Below are 16,150 nucleotides of genomic sequence, written 5' to 3'. Positions count from 1 at the left end.
ATAAAAAGGGTAAGAATGACTGCCTTCTTACTATTGCTATAGAACTGATGTGTGATCAATTAAAAAGAATAGACATATATAAGTCAGCAGGATCAGACAAAATTCATCCAAGAGTGCTAAAGAAGCTAGCCAAAGTCATCACAGAACCTCTGGTGAAACTCTTCCAAAACTCATGGTATTCCTGAGAGGTCCCTGAGGACTGGAAGAGGGCCAATGTTGTGTCCATCTTCAAGAAGGGGAGAAGAGAGGACCTGGGTAACTATAGGCCAATTAACCTAACTTCTATCCCAGAAAATCTGGGAAAAATCCATTAAGGAGTCTATGTGTGATAGGCTTGCAGAAGGTAGGATTCTCAACAACATCCAGCATGGCTTAATTGTGGGCAGGTCTTGTCTTACCAATCTCATCTCCTTTTATGATCAGGTAATTCACGACCTGGATAAGAGAGAGAAGGTTGACTAGCACCTACATTGAACACCTTCAAGAGTAAATTGGATGTTTATCTTGCTGGGATCCTATGAACCCAGCTGACTTCCTGCCCTTTGGGCAGGGGGCTGGACTCGATGATCTCCCGAGGTCCCTTCCAGCCGTGATGTCTATGAAATCTATGAAATACCTTGACTTCCAAAAAGCTTTTGATCTGGTATCCCATGATGTTCTCATCACAAAATTAGAGAACTGTGGGCTTAATTGTGAGACAGGTGGTTATGAAGTTGGCTGTGAGGTAAGACCCAAGAGAGTCCCAATGAATGGATCTGTATCATCTTGGCAAGAAGTGGCCAGTAGTGTCCCTCAGGGGTCAGTGCTTGGTCCAGTGCTATTCAACATCTTCATCAATGATTTGGATGTGGGAGTGAACAGCTCACTGACTAAGTTCATAGATGACAACAAGTTATGGGGAAGTATGGTCATGCTTGAAGACAGGCTGCAGAGACAGACTGTCAAGTTGGACGGATCAGAACTAGATGAAGTTCAACATCAAGAAATGTAAAATGCTCTGATAAACAATTCCCTACACACCTACAGGCTTGACAATGACCAACATTTGAATAAAAAGGACCTGGGGTAATAATAGACCACAGTATGAACATGAGCCAGCAGTGCTCTGCCATCTCAATAGAGCAAATAATACTCTGGCACACATCAGTTGGTGCATCTACAGCAAAACCAAGGGAGTGATCTTCCACTGTACTCAGCATTGGTGAGACTTCAGCTGGAGTACTGTGTCCAATTGTGGGCACCACACTTTAACAAGGACACGGCAAAGCTTCAGAAAATCCAGAGAAGGGCCATCCATATGATCAGAGACTTGCACAGCAAGCCTTATGAGGAAAGGCTAAGGGACCCTGGACCTTCAGCCTGAAAAAAGAGAAGGCTGAGAGGGGACCTGGTAGCAACTTACCACTACATCAGGGGAATACATCAAGGGCTCAGTGAACAACTATTAACCAGGGCACCCTTGGGAAAAACGAAGAGTAATGGCTACAAACTCCTAGAAGACCATTTCAGGCTCAACATTAGGAAAAACTTCTTCACAGGTAAGGTGTCCAGATTGTGGAATAAGGTCCCTCCAGAGGTGGTATAATTGCCTACCATGGAAACCTTCAAGAGGAGACTGGATGGTCACCTTGTTGGGGTCACCTGACCCCAGTTATCTTTCCTGCTTAGTTCAGGGGGGCTGAACTCGCTGATCTTCTGAGGTCCCTTCCAGGCTCACAATTTATGAATCTATGAACAACAGAAATATGTTCAAATGGTAAACACTTCTTATGAAAAAAAAACAGGTAATAATGAACTTCTTGAACATCTGAAATAAAAAAAGAAAGTTGGATTGTATATAAGGAGGTGCCTCTCATGGCCTTCAGACCCAGCTGCATGCAGTTAGAAAATTATAGTGTGCCTGGATGGGAGGTGTAACAGGGAACCTTAGCCCTGTCACCCGAAGGCAGGGCCACCCCTTTAAGGCCAGAACTTTCTGGGCATGGAGTACTGGTGAGCAAGGGGTTAAAGGCTGAAACTGGCCAGCTTTCTGCACTCTGACCAGAAGGGGAAGGCCAGGACTATAAGAACCCTGGGCAGAGAGTCAGTGAGGGGGCCAGCAGCCAAGGGGGAATGAGTGCATCTCAGAGATCCAGGGAGAGACTTGGTGGGTGATCCAAAGCTTGGAAGAGGGGAACTACAGAAGCCCTGGAGAGATGACAGCCACACCACAGCAAGGACTGGAGCTGACAGTGGGGAGCCAAAGCATGAACCCTGGAAATGTAAGCTGACATACTGCTTTCTTTATTCACAGTTTTCTGGTGGCAGTTATTGCCCATGGAATGGGACTGTTTATTTCTTTTTTCTTTTGGTTATTGAATAACACTGGTGGTTTGGGTGAGGTTATTAGGGGAAGGAGGAGGCCTCATTCTTGGGCCCACTACGGAGTGGGGACACTGGTGCATGAAGGCAAGATCTTAAAAAGGCCAGAGAGGTCTGGTGTACCTGTGGTACAATTTTGTTTTGTTTTTTTTCCCCTTTGGGCTGGGAGAGTGCTGGTTTGGGGCCATACCCTAGCCTTGAACTTGTGACCCCCTGGCTGTGGGGCTGGGGCCTCTGGGCCAGGGCTCCAGATTGGAGCAGAAAAGAGGGCCACAAGCCTCAAGACACCGGAAAAGGCCGGTGTCTCAGAGTCAAACCCTGTTTGGTGGGTTTAGGTGGGGAAGCCTAGCTAGAGAAAGACAGGGGTCAGGCCCACGTAGGTGAATGACCCCAACATACAAAATACAATAGGCAGAGGTGAACTGCAAGATGTGGCAGAAGAGTAGAGGGCAGGGCATAAGAACTTCAAGGAAGACTCCAAAGGTGCCCCACATAAGGCATGGATTACCAGGGAACATGGTGCTGGGGAGCGCAACCTGTTACAGGAGGGTAAAAGCCATAAGGGCCATCTCAAAGTGGTAATCTGCTAATGAGGGTGGAGTTACAAAGAGACTTAAGAGCTCCATGGAGGCAGATTGAGTGAAGGAAAAGTAAATCGTTGTGTTGGAGAGAATACCAGAGCTAAAATTGCTCCTCTCTTAGGCCACTGACAGATGGGAGGGGAGGGGGCAGGGAACAACAACAGGAAAAAAATAAAACAGCTTTACTTTCAGCTCAGGTTCAACCAGCTATTAGATAAAAGTGTCAAAACACCCACCAAAACATGCAATCTATACAGATGTTGGGTGAGCTGGGTCAAACTGACACAGCTCTTGTTGAAGTGCTACTCCCCCTCATCCTTCCCTCCTCCCCATATTTGTCAGCAGTCTTTAGGTCTGGAAGAAGGCAGAAGGTTTGGGTTTGTTCTGTTTATGGTGGAGGCAAGGTTGTGCTCTATAGAATAAACTGGTCTGAGCACCTGAAACCAACGTTTTGTCACCAATCTAAGGATGTAAACAATCTTTCAGAAGATCTGGCTCAGGTTTAGGTTGCTTAGTTTAAGCCATTTAAACCTGAGTTGGGATCCCCATGTACAATCATTTGTGTGGACAGCTGGATACACAAAAGTTGCAGGGTTGGGTCTCAAGGGAGTAAAAGGTCCTCCTGCAGGAAGAGTTGGGCTGGTGAGTCTGGGGAATCTAGGGGGAAGCTGGCCAGTCCTGGAGGCTGGTCAGAGTGCAGAAAGCAGCCTTGTCAGGGCCCAGAGTGAGGAGATGAAAACAGCATAGCCCTGGGTCTGTGGAGAGTGGCTGGGCTTCCTCAGCCCCAAGGCTGTGCTGGGGACCCAAACAAGCATTCATTAGGCAGGGTTAAACTTATCCAAGTAGGTTAAGCCTTTTGCCAGTCTAAAGGTGTTTCTCATCTGATGAGAGCTAACTTTAGATCAGGTGCACCATTTTAAGGTGAATTAAGCCTTGTGAACCATTGTACATTCATAAGCTCAGTGAGGGAGCTCTAAATGTAATGCTTGTATGCACCCCATGGCAGCAAGGTGATCAGCCTGCATACTGGTTTAGAGACTGTAAGAAATCAAACCAAAGACTAGATACAAACACATTTCAAGATGTTAAGAAGCTTTTAACTGTTTTTAAAAAAACAATTAAAAAATAAAGTTTTTGATTGTCTCAAACACTGTGTGACCGCCGGGCTTCAATTAACCATTCTCGAGTGGTGTTTGCCTCGCAGGTAGATGTCAAACACCTGTTGGGATCTTGTCGGTATCAGAGTAGCTCTCTTCTCTCCGTGTCCCCAACCCCGTTCTCGCCCACCACGACTTGATGTTCCTCAGTGTGAGGGGTCAGTTTGCGGGATACTCCGTGGCCCAGGATCCCTCAGCGGTCACTCACGGGGCTCCGCCACCCCTACAACCCAGCCTCGCACCACCTTCAGTGTGTCCCTCATCAGTGGGTCTTGTTCCCCAGCCATGGGGTGACACCACCTGGCCTGCCTCTAAGCGACCATGGCTCCCTGTCGTGGTGATCACCAGCAGGCTTGGCCCCACAGCCCTCCTCGTGTGCACCCCTTCCTTCAGGGAATGGAAAATCAAAGCAAACTTAGGCCTCACAGAGGCTTCCCTTCAGCCTCAATCTATGGGCACACTCCCTAGCTCTCTCCCTTATCCAGGGTTGCCTAAATGAACAAAACAACCAAAAGAAATGCTGCCCACCCAGCGTCTCCCTATCCTTTAAGCAGTCTGCTCCGAGCCCTCCCCGGCTTCCTTCTGGCCTGACCCGGACCGATCACTTTCAGCATTCCTCCCTCCTGCTCAATACTCTATCTGTGCCTGGCGGCAATGCCCACCCCGACTGTACCTGCTTGGGGCTCTCCCGGGGTCTCTCCTCCCTGGCGTGGCTGTCTCTACGCCCCGTCATTCCAGCACCCCACCTGTGGGTCACTTTACTCCCTGGTACCCTTCCAGCCGTGTCCTCAGGTGCCGTGCCTCCAGCTCCAGCATTGTCCAGGGCAGTCTCCAGCTGGGAGGTCTGGTTCCACTCTGTCTGCACCTCAGCCGGCTCTCCTGGCTCCACGTTGCTTGCAGCCGACGCTCCTCTCGCTGGAGGTGATGGTTGCTGCTTCTCGCCTGGGCTATCTGCCCCCTCTGCAGCTGCAACCACTGTTTTTATTGCTGCTGGCTGGCATTCATCTGTGATGTCACCAGCTGGTTGCAATTGAATAAAAAGGCAGCTAATGAGGCACATGGGCTCCTCCCTCTGCCTCGTGCACATCTCGTCCAGAGCTGCAGGTGAATCCCATTTACTGCTTTGCTTCCTGGGCCACAGTGCCCTGAAACCATTTCATTCCATAATAGACATGCCCCAAACTTAGCGCACAACATTGAATTTTGAGTCCATAGAAGCCAATGGGAATGAGGAGTATAAGACCCAGGTTGAAGCAGTCTATTACCTGTTTGTATCATATCATATCATACTATTACTTGTAGCACTACCAAGAGCTGGACAGGGCATAGTCTACTACAGGGGTGTCAAACATATAGCTCACAAAGCCCTACCATCCATCCCCTGGTGCTGTCCCTGAGTCTGATCAGACCCACATGGAGCATAATGCATGCCCATTGCATGGGGCTAGTCTGTGGGCCCGATCTAGTCCACAGATCCTCTCTGCCAACCCCATTATACCTGATCTGATGGCTGTTCTGGCTGTTCTGGGACTTGTGCTGCATGAAGTGCAGATCCTGGAGTAACTGAGACATGTGCAGCATTTGGTGCAGTATGGCTGGAGTGGGAGCCACACAGAATGTGGTGGCAACCCCAACCAGACTGTGCCATGTATGGCATCTGCTCTGGGCTGCATGCTGCCAGGGTGTCCACTCCAGTTAGTCTGGGAGCCATGCTGCCTGCAGTGCTTGCAGGCACTACATGCAGGGTGGGTCCTGGACTGCCTGGCTAAGGCTTCATGTACAGCACAGTCTTGGTGATGTCTGTTGTGGTTAGGCCACAATTCATGCTGCACAAAGAGCAGGTTCCAGACCAGCTGGAGCAGTTGCCAGATCTGATATGCTGGGGGAGGGAGATGGATTGCATGGCCCTGATCCAGCCCATGGACTAGCCCCAAGCCACACTTCTGCCCCACGAGGCCAGTTGATTTTATCGGCCCTGGTCTAACAGATGAGCCATTCATAAACTTGGAATTCAGATAGCCTTTATGGTCACATCCCGACATGCAGGGGCATGCACTTGCAGTGGCAAAAATAGTAGTGGCACAAATTTGTGTCACTACTTTTTGCTGCTGTACATGCCCTTGCACATGAAGTTTGGTGATAGGCAAATTGCCCTGCTTCAGGGAAACTATCATTACCCCACTCCTCCTGACTCCCACCATGCTGGAGGAGCCAGGGGACAACTAGAGGAGGATTGCACTAGAGAATGGTTGCCTGTGTGCTATTAGCAGCACCTCAAATAGATTTGAGGTGCCACAAACTGCACACGTGTGCTCATTTGGATGCACCCTACGGCTTCAAAGAAAGCTTGAAAACATGAACCTTCAAGATGTAAAAGCAGACAGGGAAGAAAGAAAACATGTTTCTTACTTTCTTTTGTACATTTGTTATTTTGACTCAAGACTATACATTTAAGGCTGGTAATACTGGGAAAGAGTTAATGAGCTTCAGCCACTTCAGAAGTGTGTATCAGTGTTTTGCAGCTTTTCTAAACTAGAGGTAACTATATTTGAGAGCACTTGTTTTCTATTGCAAGATAATGACTTCTGAGAAAAGTTAAATGCACTGGGTAGTTCAACGAGCACAACTGGAAGCTTCACCCAGGGACATGATCAATTGATTGTGAAGTCTCTGACATCAGTTGTGTGCCATTCTGGCAGAAGTGTAAAAAAGATCAAAAGGTTTAAGATAGTATCTGTAGTAAGTTGATCATTAAAACAGGGAGGTAAAAACACTGATTACTATAAAGCATTAATCACTGAGCTGTGTTACAAATTGTGTACTACTGAAGTGTGTATTAAGTCATCAAGACATAAGTTCCTTGTTTTAATTGAAAATAACCTTGAAATCAAACCACTATAAGGAATAGGATATCAAAAGAAAATACAGACTCCTTTCAGTGCTTGAGGTGAAATTATAGTAATTCTGATATGTACAAAAAAGACAGACTGGGTCAGTTGTGGAAATTAATGGAGTTAAACCTGTTAGGAGCTGAGGCCCAGTAGGCATAAGAGACAGTGTTAAGCCCCAGCTGGGAGTAATCAGAGCATCAATCTGAGTCATCCCTCAGAGAGAGAGCTTTCTGGACAACAGACTGCCTTGCTGTACTTCTGGCCCATAGCCCGCAGAATGGGGTGGGCCACCCAGGCCATGGCCCAACCAATTTTTAGCATGTAATTTGAGTGCTTTTGAGTGCACCCTCTAATTTAACATGATGCATTTGGATTTATAAAACCTGAGATAAATTTGGCTCCTAAACCTCAGATGGATGTTTCTAGACAGAGAGGAAAAGTTATTTTCTAGCATATCATATGTTTTCCAACTAGACCATCCTGAGCCAGATATAGATGTGGTATAGATGAAACTCCTGTGGTAGAGTAAGTGTTTGTTCATGCTAATACTTTGTTTCCAGTACCAGCTGTTTCACAGAGACAGGAAAATAATCCTGCAAAGTACAATTATGGAATAATTGCCTAATAGAAAAATTATCTTGTAACATCAATTACTTTTAACACTTATTTGTTTATACGCTTAAGCTTGAGTCTGTATTCCTTATGTGTAACTTTGTTTTCATTATCTACAGAAATGCTGGATTATTTCTAAATCATATCAACATGTTGTCCTCAATTTATGAACTGAGTAGCAGGTTTCATATAGTTAGCTGTGTTTTTCCTTTTATTGGTTTTCAATCTATTGACTTTTTAATGTATAAATAATAATCACTTCTGTTTTATTTCCTATCATCATTCTTTTATAAGAAATAATGACCAGGAACATTTTCCTTTTTATTTGTTTTTTTCTGGATCACTCATTATTTGTATTCTTCAGGCACCGCTCATTATTTTATCAACTTTCCAAATGAAATAAGCTTATTCCTTTTAGTCTATCTCTCTACATGCAAATCTTCCCATGTATTTTGTAATATTGTTGCCTACTGCTGGACCACTTTTATTTTTGCTCTGTCTTTTATTGAAATAGTATGACCAAAAATTGAATGCAGTATTCCAGGTGACAACGTGTCAGCTAGAAATATAATTCCATTACAACATGTCTTGTATTTTAGGATTTTAAAAAAATAAAATCTAATATATTGTTTGCTTGTTTTGTCATCGTTCCAATATTAAGAAGAAATGATAATTGAGTTTTTCATCATGACTTTAATGCCTTCCTTTGAAGTGATTCCAATTAACTGAGAAGTCCAGTAGTAATACTAATAAATCCAGTAGTTTAAATGAGAAGTCTGGTTACTTATCACAAGGGATCCTAGTTTTCCACAGTGCAAAATCAATCAATCTGTGTTTTCCTGTGGTGACCTCTAGGCAATGCCGATTGGCCAAGGGGTCCTGGAAGCATCCCCACTCCTCACCACTGATTGGCCAAAAAAGCTGCCCTTCAGGTGGCCCGATCCTTCACCTCTGATTGGCTGAGTAGGCTGCTGCTCATGACAGCTCACCCCTTGTCAGTGATTGACATGGAGAAGTGTTGTCACATGATGGGCAGCCCCCTTGGCCAATCAGTGGTGGAGGGAGGAAGGGGTAGCTGCCATCTTGGCTGCTTTCCTGTGTGCCAGTGGCTTCTGCCCCCTGGCAGGCTGCTGCAGTGGCCATGAAAACAGCTGGCTCCCATGGGGAAGCCAGCACTTTATTTTTAGTAAGTTTTTACCCCCCACCCCTCCCTTCTCTCCTGGTGATTCTAAAGAAACTGTTTAAAAAAAAACAAACAACACATTTTTTTCATGACAAACAGATTTCTTGGATCCCTGATTGTCACCTGACATTGTTAACATTGGATTTCGTCAACAATTACACTCTCCATTCTTTTTTAAGTTCCTGTGAGCTTCATCAGAATTAAAAACCAGTACAATTCTAGTTATAAATTAAAATGGGATTCAGTTCTGATCCCAGGGAAGTCCCCAGGACAGACTGCCAAGCAACCACAAGGTTGGGCTGGCAGGAACTGAAAGAAGGTTCTAAAGGAAGTTTGGCAAAATGTATTTTGTTGAATTAGTAACATTTTCTGGTTTTGTTTCACATAGAAAAATCTACCATTTTTTACATGCTACCTTTGATCCCCTTTCCAAGATCACTAGGAATTATATTAATCAATGCTAGCCTTAGAGCAGAGCCTCAGGTTCTACACACCTGCAGTAATTCTGAAGCACTTTGAGGGGTGTGGCAGGGTTTGTATGTATGTTTGTTCAGTGCTGAAGCTCTTCATCACTGGACAAACATACAACCCCTGCTATACAACCTTCTACAGATTCCAGTGCTCTGTTGTGTCTACACTTAGCCTCTCTGAAAGAGAGTGGGTAAGCACAGGCATCTGGCTTCTGTGTGTGGTGGAGACTTGTGGCCTACAACAGGAGCTGAATTAAAGGGCAGCCTAAAACCTGCAAAGCACTTGCCAAGGATTGCTTGAGGGTGTGAGCAGCTCCACCACATAACTAATAGTTGCCTTCTACAATAAAGTGGTAGAGTAGTTTACTACTACCTTTTGTCATGCCACTGATTTTTTGCCTCTGACATGGCATGACAAAGGGTAGGAGTCTATTTACTCATGATTTATAGTACCATTTTTTTTCTCATGGCATAAATGAGACAGATGACATTTGTTTCCACTCTATGAGAACTAGTGAGAGCAGCAGTGTTGATGTATTGGCTAAGATTTATAATTTGGCTAAGATTATTTCAGCCACAAGAGTTGAAATTAGAAGGAGGTTGATGTAAAGTCATTGGATGTAAAGGTCTGATTTGCTGCAACTCTTCAGAAGATGCAAATAGCAGGAGGTTGTGAAACAGTGGTAGAATGATTAAGTCTGTTTTGTTAAGAATGTCAAAATTTGAACAGACTACAGTAATATGATTTTCCAATAAAGGAACTTATCAGCTTGTCCCTTCCATATCCTGTTCATACAGATATTTTATTTTTCATTTAATATTCACATCGATTTCTCCCATATTGAAGTAAGTCTCAAATGTTTTGGTTTTTCCTTGATCATTCCTGTGGATTTCTTTCTTTAAAAAAATAAAGATTGAAATAATATTTCTTATCATTTCTTCTCCTGGATAATAGCTGAATTTACTAGTAAAATGTATATTTTGATCAGCAGATGATTCATTTAATCTTTAAATCCTTTTAGAACCCTTCCTAACCCATCAATACCATCCTGTCCTGCTGATTTTGTGGTCTACAGTTCATTACTGTGTTCCAGTGCCGCCTCTGTGGCTCAAAATCCCCTGTGGTAACAAATGATCCAACAAAATCATCTAGATTCTCTGTAGTATTGTAAGCCACTTTTTGGACTTTTTGGACTTATGGATGAACCAATAATTCTTTTTTAGGCATCTGATGTATTAAAAAAAAAAGCTTATTGGTCACTAATGGGATTCCAATGCTTGCTTGAAACACTTTACCCTGCTGTGAAGGAGAGAAAAGTGGGTTCTATTGACAAATTGTTGCAGATTGTTTATTACTACAACTGAGTATATGTGATGTTTATCAGAAAAAGAGCACAGGCCTGGATAACTGGTCATGCATAGGGAATTTTAGAAACAGTCATCCTTGGGACAAAACATGAACTGATTTTTTTTTCATCCTAATTTTTGTTTACCTGCTAATAAATTCAAATGAAGGAGAAGGTTGAGATTCTTGAGCAGCACATACAGTTTATTTTAAAGCAGATGGACAAAACAATTTTGAGTATGCTCATCTGTCTGTTTGTCCTTGAAATTCTAGTATACATTTTAGTCTTTTTTTTATCAGGTCCCTACAAACATCATTTCATGAAACCCTAAGCCGGTGAAACTTCCACTTGTGCTGTTCCATAATTCCACCATCTGGATTATTATAGGAATGATCCAGATTTCCTTTTTCTATACATATCCCAACATTCAATTTAACATTAAGAATGACTTCAAAGCATTCCAGAAGCAGCCTAATGTCATTAGTGCGTAAGTTGCATAGTAATTATAAATTGTGATAAGTATGCATCTGTCCCAAGTTTGCTTTTCTTCTGTCTCTTTGACACATCACACTGCCTCAATATCTGAATTAGATACCTGCCACTCTTTTGTTCTATCTAGGCCTCTCTTAATCTAATCTAATTTGTACTGCCCTACCTGGACATATAATAAAAATACAGTAGAAATTCAGTCTACTTCATATGCACAGTATGTGCTAAGTACAGAAAATTTACTCTGAAGACTAAAAGGCAAGTAAGGAATGTAATAGGGGGTCAAGACCCATGTTACTTTAAAAGAGGAGAGAAGCTAGAGCTACATCCTGATGAGGACAACAGAGCTTAAGATAGCAATATTAGAGGTAGCATAATCTGTAGCAGGGAAGAGCAGGTAGCACATTGACCTGAAAGGGGAGACCTGATTCAGTAAGAAAGCTAAGGAGAGGCCACGTGACTGGAAAATAAGTGGAACCTAGAAAGATAAATTTGGTCCTGAGCTAGAGCAGTCAGTCAGGCATGGATCTCCTGATGGAAAGGAGCATTTGCCTGCAGGGAAGCTAGAAACCTAGAGAAGCATTTGTAGCAAGGAGAGATGTGAGGTGTGCTACAAGATTATGTTAGATATTGTTGGGTTGATGTTTGTGTTTTGTGATTAAGTTTAGCTGGAAGACTGTCTTGTGACTATAGGGATGGACAAGAAGCCATTCAGCAGGGTGTTTGGGTACTCTGGAGTTTAGGCTCTGTACTGAGCAGGGGTCTGTTCAGGCTAAGTCTGAGAGAGTTGAAACCTGAACAGAGACAAGCTAAATCTGTGATAGGTAGAGTCAAAGCAGACAGGTTGAAGCCCTGGAAAGAGCTCAGCGGTAAGTGTGTGGCCAAGAGGCCCAAGGTTGGGGTTTAGTGGAGGGAGTGGTCAATAAATCCAAAGCTGGGACTGAGAAGAAGAAACAAATCCAGACAAGGAATGGAACCCATAAAAATAGATTGAGCCTTGCCAGGACCAGGGGCCTGGTGAGCTGAGACAGACAGAGCCAGAGCACCCAGGGAAGCACATCTAAAGTGACATATGTGAGGCATTGTTATGGCTATGGGGAACATGGAGGGCACAATTAGATCCCTTAAGGCACAATTAATGCCAAGAGGACCACAATTAATTCCCTAAGGCAATTAATGCCTGTAGGGCTAGGATCAGTACAATGATGGCAAGTTTAGGGCCATCAGAGCATGAGTAGAATGAGACAATGAATAGAATAATCTTGTCAGTGGACAAGGGTCTGGAAAAGTAAGTGAAGTGGGTCTAGAGACAGCACCATCAGGATCACTCAAAGACTCTGGCAGCCTCCTTACATGCTATAATACTAATATCAAGGCATGGAAGGTGAGATAACAAAAGAGAGTACTCTGAAGAGCTGGAATGAGGGCAGGATTAGTTCAGCCACTGGGGGTTATTATGACTGCCCTTTGGGGCTGGGGTGTCCTGTTACAGGGAAATTACACTTTAGTGGGCAAAATCAGCTTGTACTAACAACAAGATGACTGGCTTAAAATCTGTTATTACTACTGCTTAAAACTGCCTCAGGAGTATATTTTAATACAAGAAAGTATAATATTCATTCAAAGCAAGACTATGCTTTTTCATGCTGGAAGGGATTTATGGCAGTAGTTATACAGCAGGAGTTCCCAGGAGAAGTTCATGCAAAGAGTTCTGATGAAAATATTTTATACATTTTCAAAACTCCAAAAAAACCAAAAAAAAGGACTTGAAAAGGTGAACATGAAGTTGTATCTACAGAAAATACAGCTGTGATATAACTTTAGTCTGTTTCTATTAATTTATTGTCCTAAAGAGAAAATAAAAGACTAGATGACCTCTGAGGTCCCTTCCAATCCTAATTTTCTATGATTTTATGAGAATGCATAAGCTCATGTTGCCAATTGTCACATAGAGCATGTGACGGGCCAGTGGAGGGTGGTCTTGTATTGAACCACCGACCTCACTGCACCCAACTACCTTCCAGGCTCCAAGTGCCTGCCTAGGGGCACCTCACATCCAGCTGACTCTCTTCCTGGAGCACACCCGCAAACCTAGGGATAATGCTGACACCACCCAGAGTCTGGACTGATCTGGGACCTGCACCTGCTGAGAAACACAGCCCTAGTAGTTATTGAGGGTACTTGACCCGCTCCAAGATGCTGGGGTGCTTCCCTCAGTCTGAAGCACAAATAGTGGTCTCCCTTAGTCAGCTGAATCAAGGGTACTCCAAAGAATAATCTAGGCCGCTCTCCCAATAAGTCTCCATGCTAGGTACAAAGGAGAACTTCATTAGTTACAAGGAGTCAGTTTGGAATAGGGTACAGGGTAGAGCAATGTCAGGGAAATACCTTAGAGCAAACAGTGGCATTGTAGCCTTTGATCACGCATCTGAGTTATTGCAAGCTATATATCTAGTTAGATCTGTGGTAGCTTACTCAGAAGTGTGATCCAGAGGCAGGTGTAGATTCCCCCTGGAGGCAGGCAGTTCATTGATTGTGAGTTTCAAGAGAAAGAGAGAGTTTCAGATGGTCCAACTTTTCTGAGAGTTTTCATCATAGCTACTGCCCCTCCTCTTGGGCAGTCCTTCACTTATATTGCCCTTATGATCTCATTTACCTGATCCAATGAAGGCCAGCCAACCAATTTGAAATGCATCACTGGTGGCTGTGTAGACTGTCAGGGCCTTTAGCCCCCTCCAAGTCATGTCGGCCTTGCTTAAAACAATGGGGAGTTTAAGCCCCCCACCCAGGTATGTGAAGTCAGTCACATAGGCAGAGGGAGCAGGTTTCTCCCCTCCCTCAGGAATATATCCAGCTCAGGTTATAACTCAGAGTTATGTAAAGCCAATGGGGAAGAGGTAAACATCTCTTATAGATGTGCCCACTGTGGCCCAAGTTAATCCTGAAGGAATGACTCCCACAAGAGAAAGTAATTTCTGAAAGTTTACATTCACAGATTTTCCACTTGATTGCATAAGGAGAAGAATATTCTCCTGCATTCTTTGAAATAAAGTTCATCCTGTGAAAAGTTTGATTCTTCTGGATTCCTGGCAGAATTTGAGTGCCTAGGATTATTCATACAGTGTTTTCCACTCCTCCTTCCAATCTTTTATGCCAATATAGCTCTAATGGGAATTCAGTCTCCCCTGGTTTCACACCCAGAGTTCCATATAGCCCTGAAAGCAGACAGGCTATCTAGCACAACAAGGCCAATGGGTGGACACAGCCTGAGAACTGAGTGGGGCATGCCATAATATGAGATCACAGCCTTCAAGGCAGACAGGTTGTTTAACATAACAAGGACACACAGCCTGGGAACCAAAGAAGTATATACCATACTGTCCTATATCACAAGATAAGTGACACAAGCTACAAGGCGCCAGAGTGGCTGAGTCCTGGTTTTGGGGGAACAGACAAAATTAGGAGAAGGTTCAGAAGGCTATGTGGATGTGTGACCACAGATAAACAGCCAACCAGAGATAGCTATGGATGAAGAGTCAGCAGGAGTCATCAAGGGGGAAGGAGAATACAAAAGCAGAGACTTGAGATTAACAAAGGGGCCCTCCTCCCTTTTTCTTATTCCTCCCTGTCCCTCCTTCTCTTCCTTGAGAGGGGTCTCCATCTCCATCCCTGTCCCCCAGGAAGGGTCCCCAAGGCGACCATGGACTGAGAGGATAGCAGCAGCCCATCACATACACCTCACTGCAGGGGGGCCGTAGGGCTCAGCATCCAACCTCCAGATTGCTGACACCTAAGAGAAAGAGCCTCAGAGTGGAGCCTGCATCCTGACTAGATATACTTTGACACTGATGACAGTGCTAGAATTGGTACATGTAGAATTGCTTGATTTTTTGTATTGTTCCTTTTTTGTTATCACAATGTATCAATAAATTTGCCTATTATCAAGTGGCAGGTGTTGTGGTCAGTCTGAGGGTTGTGCCCACCTGGAACAAAGGCATAAGGACTGGGTTCCTAATATCCAGTGCCAAGAGCAGGGAGTGCCAAGTACATTAACTTTAGTGTCAAGTCCTTGCATGTGTAGACACTTGCCAAAAATTGCTTAATGCACATTATCTTAATGCACATTAAATTTAGTCAAACTTAAATGCACATGTAGACATGCCTGTTATGTAGGACAGGGGATTCATCTGTCATCCGTATACTTCCTGAAAGTCTACCATTGGATTTTGCTATCTTCTATGTAGGCAAATGCTCTTGGTACCACTGCAAGATATTTGTCATGTAGACAGATAATGGTAAAACCAGTTCTTAGTAACAGATGCTTATCATTTCTTAAACTTTGAACCATGGCTACAATGTATGCTCATGTTTAAATCTGGTATTTATTCAGGACTAGATTTTGACAATTTTATCCAAAGGAGGATCCACAGTGACTCTGTACCGGTCGTTCTGCACTCCCCCACCCTCCAACCAGTCTTTAGTTTGTCTTTGCACTTATTCATAAATTCATAGTTGGTTAGGAGCTGGGAGGGACATCAGAAGATGATCCCTGTGCAGTTGTTACTGTGCATTTATTTAGTACTTATTTATACAAGTACCCAAGTTACTGAATAGTAGCACTGGAGAATGCTTTTTTTGTGACACTTATGCACAGCAGCCTAATACTACCATACAGTAGTGTTGTATCATGGCTTGTGCCATACAATACTACTGTGCAGTAGTATCAGGCTATTGCATAGTCAGAATGTCATGTAAATGCTATGTTTGGGACTATGTTTTTCTCTCTAGCTTTCTATCCTCCTTAGATACAGTTACCCAGACTCCCCACAAAATTATTATAAAACTTTAGTACTAATCCCATCAGTGATTTTGTTGGAAATATTGTGCACAACCTTCTTGCCCTTCTTGCCAAGAAGGGTGACAGCATACTGAGCTACATTGGTAGGATTGTTGTCAGTTAGTCAAGGAACATCTGGTCTGGATGATCTTCACCCTAGAGTACTGAGGGAATTGGCTGAGGTCATTCCGGGACCCCTGGCACGGCTTTATGAGCATTCATG

The sequence above is a fragment of the Crocodylus siamensis genome, chromosome 1 (genome assembly GCF_052110815.1).
Source record: "Crocodylus siamensis isolate JL-2025a chromosome 1, ASM5211081v1, whole genome shotgun sequence".
In the NCBI taxonomy this organism is placed as follows: Eukaryota; Metazoa; Chordata; order Crocodylia; family Crocodylidae; genus Crocodylus; species Crocodylus siamensis.
This window is presented reverse-complemented; position numbering follows the sequence as displayed.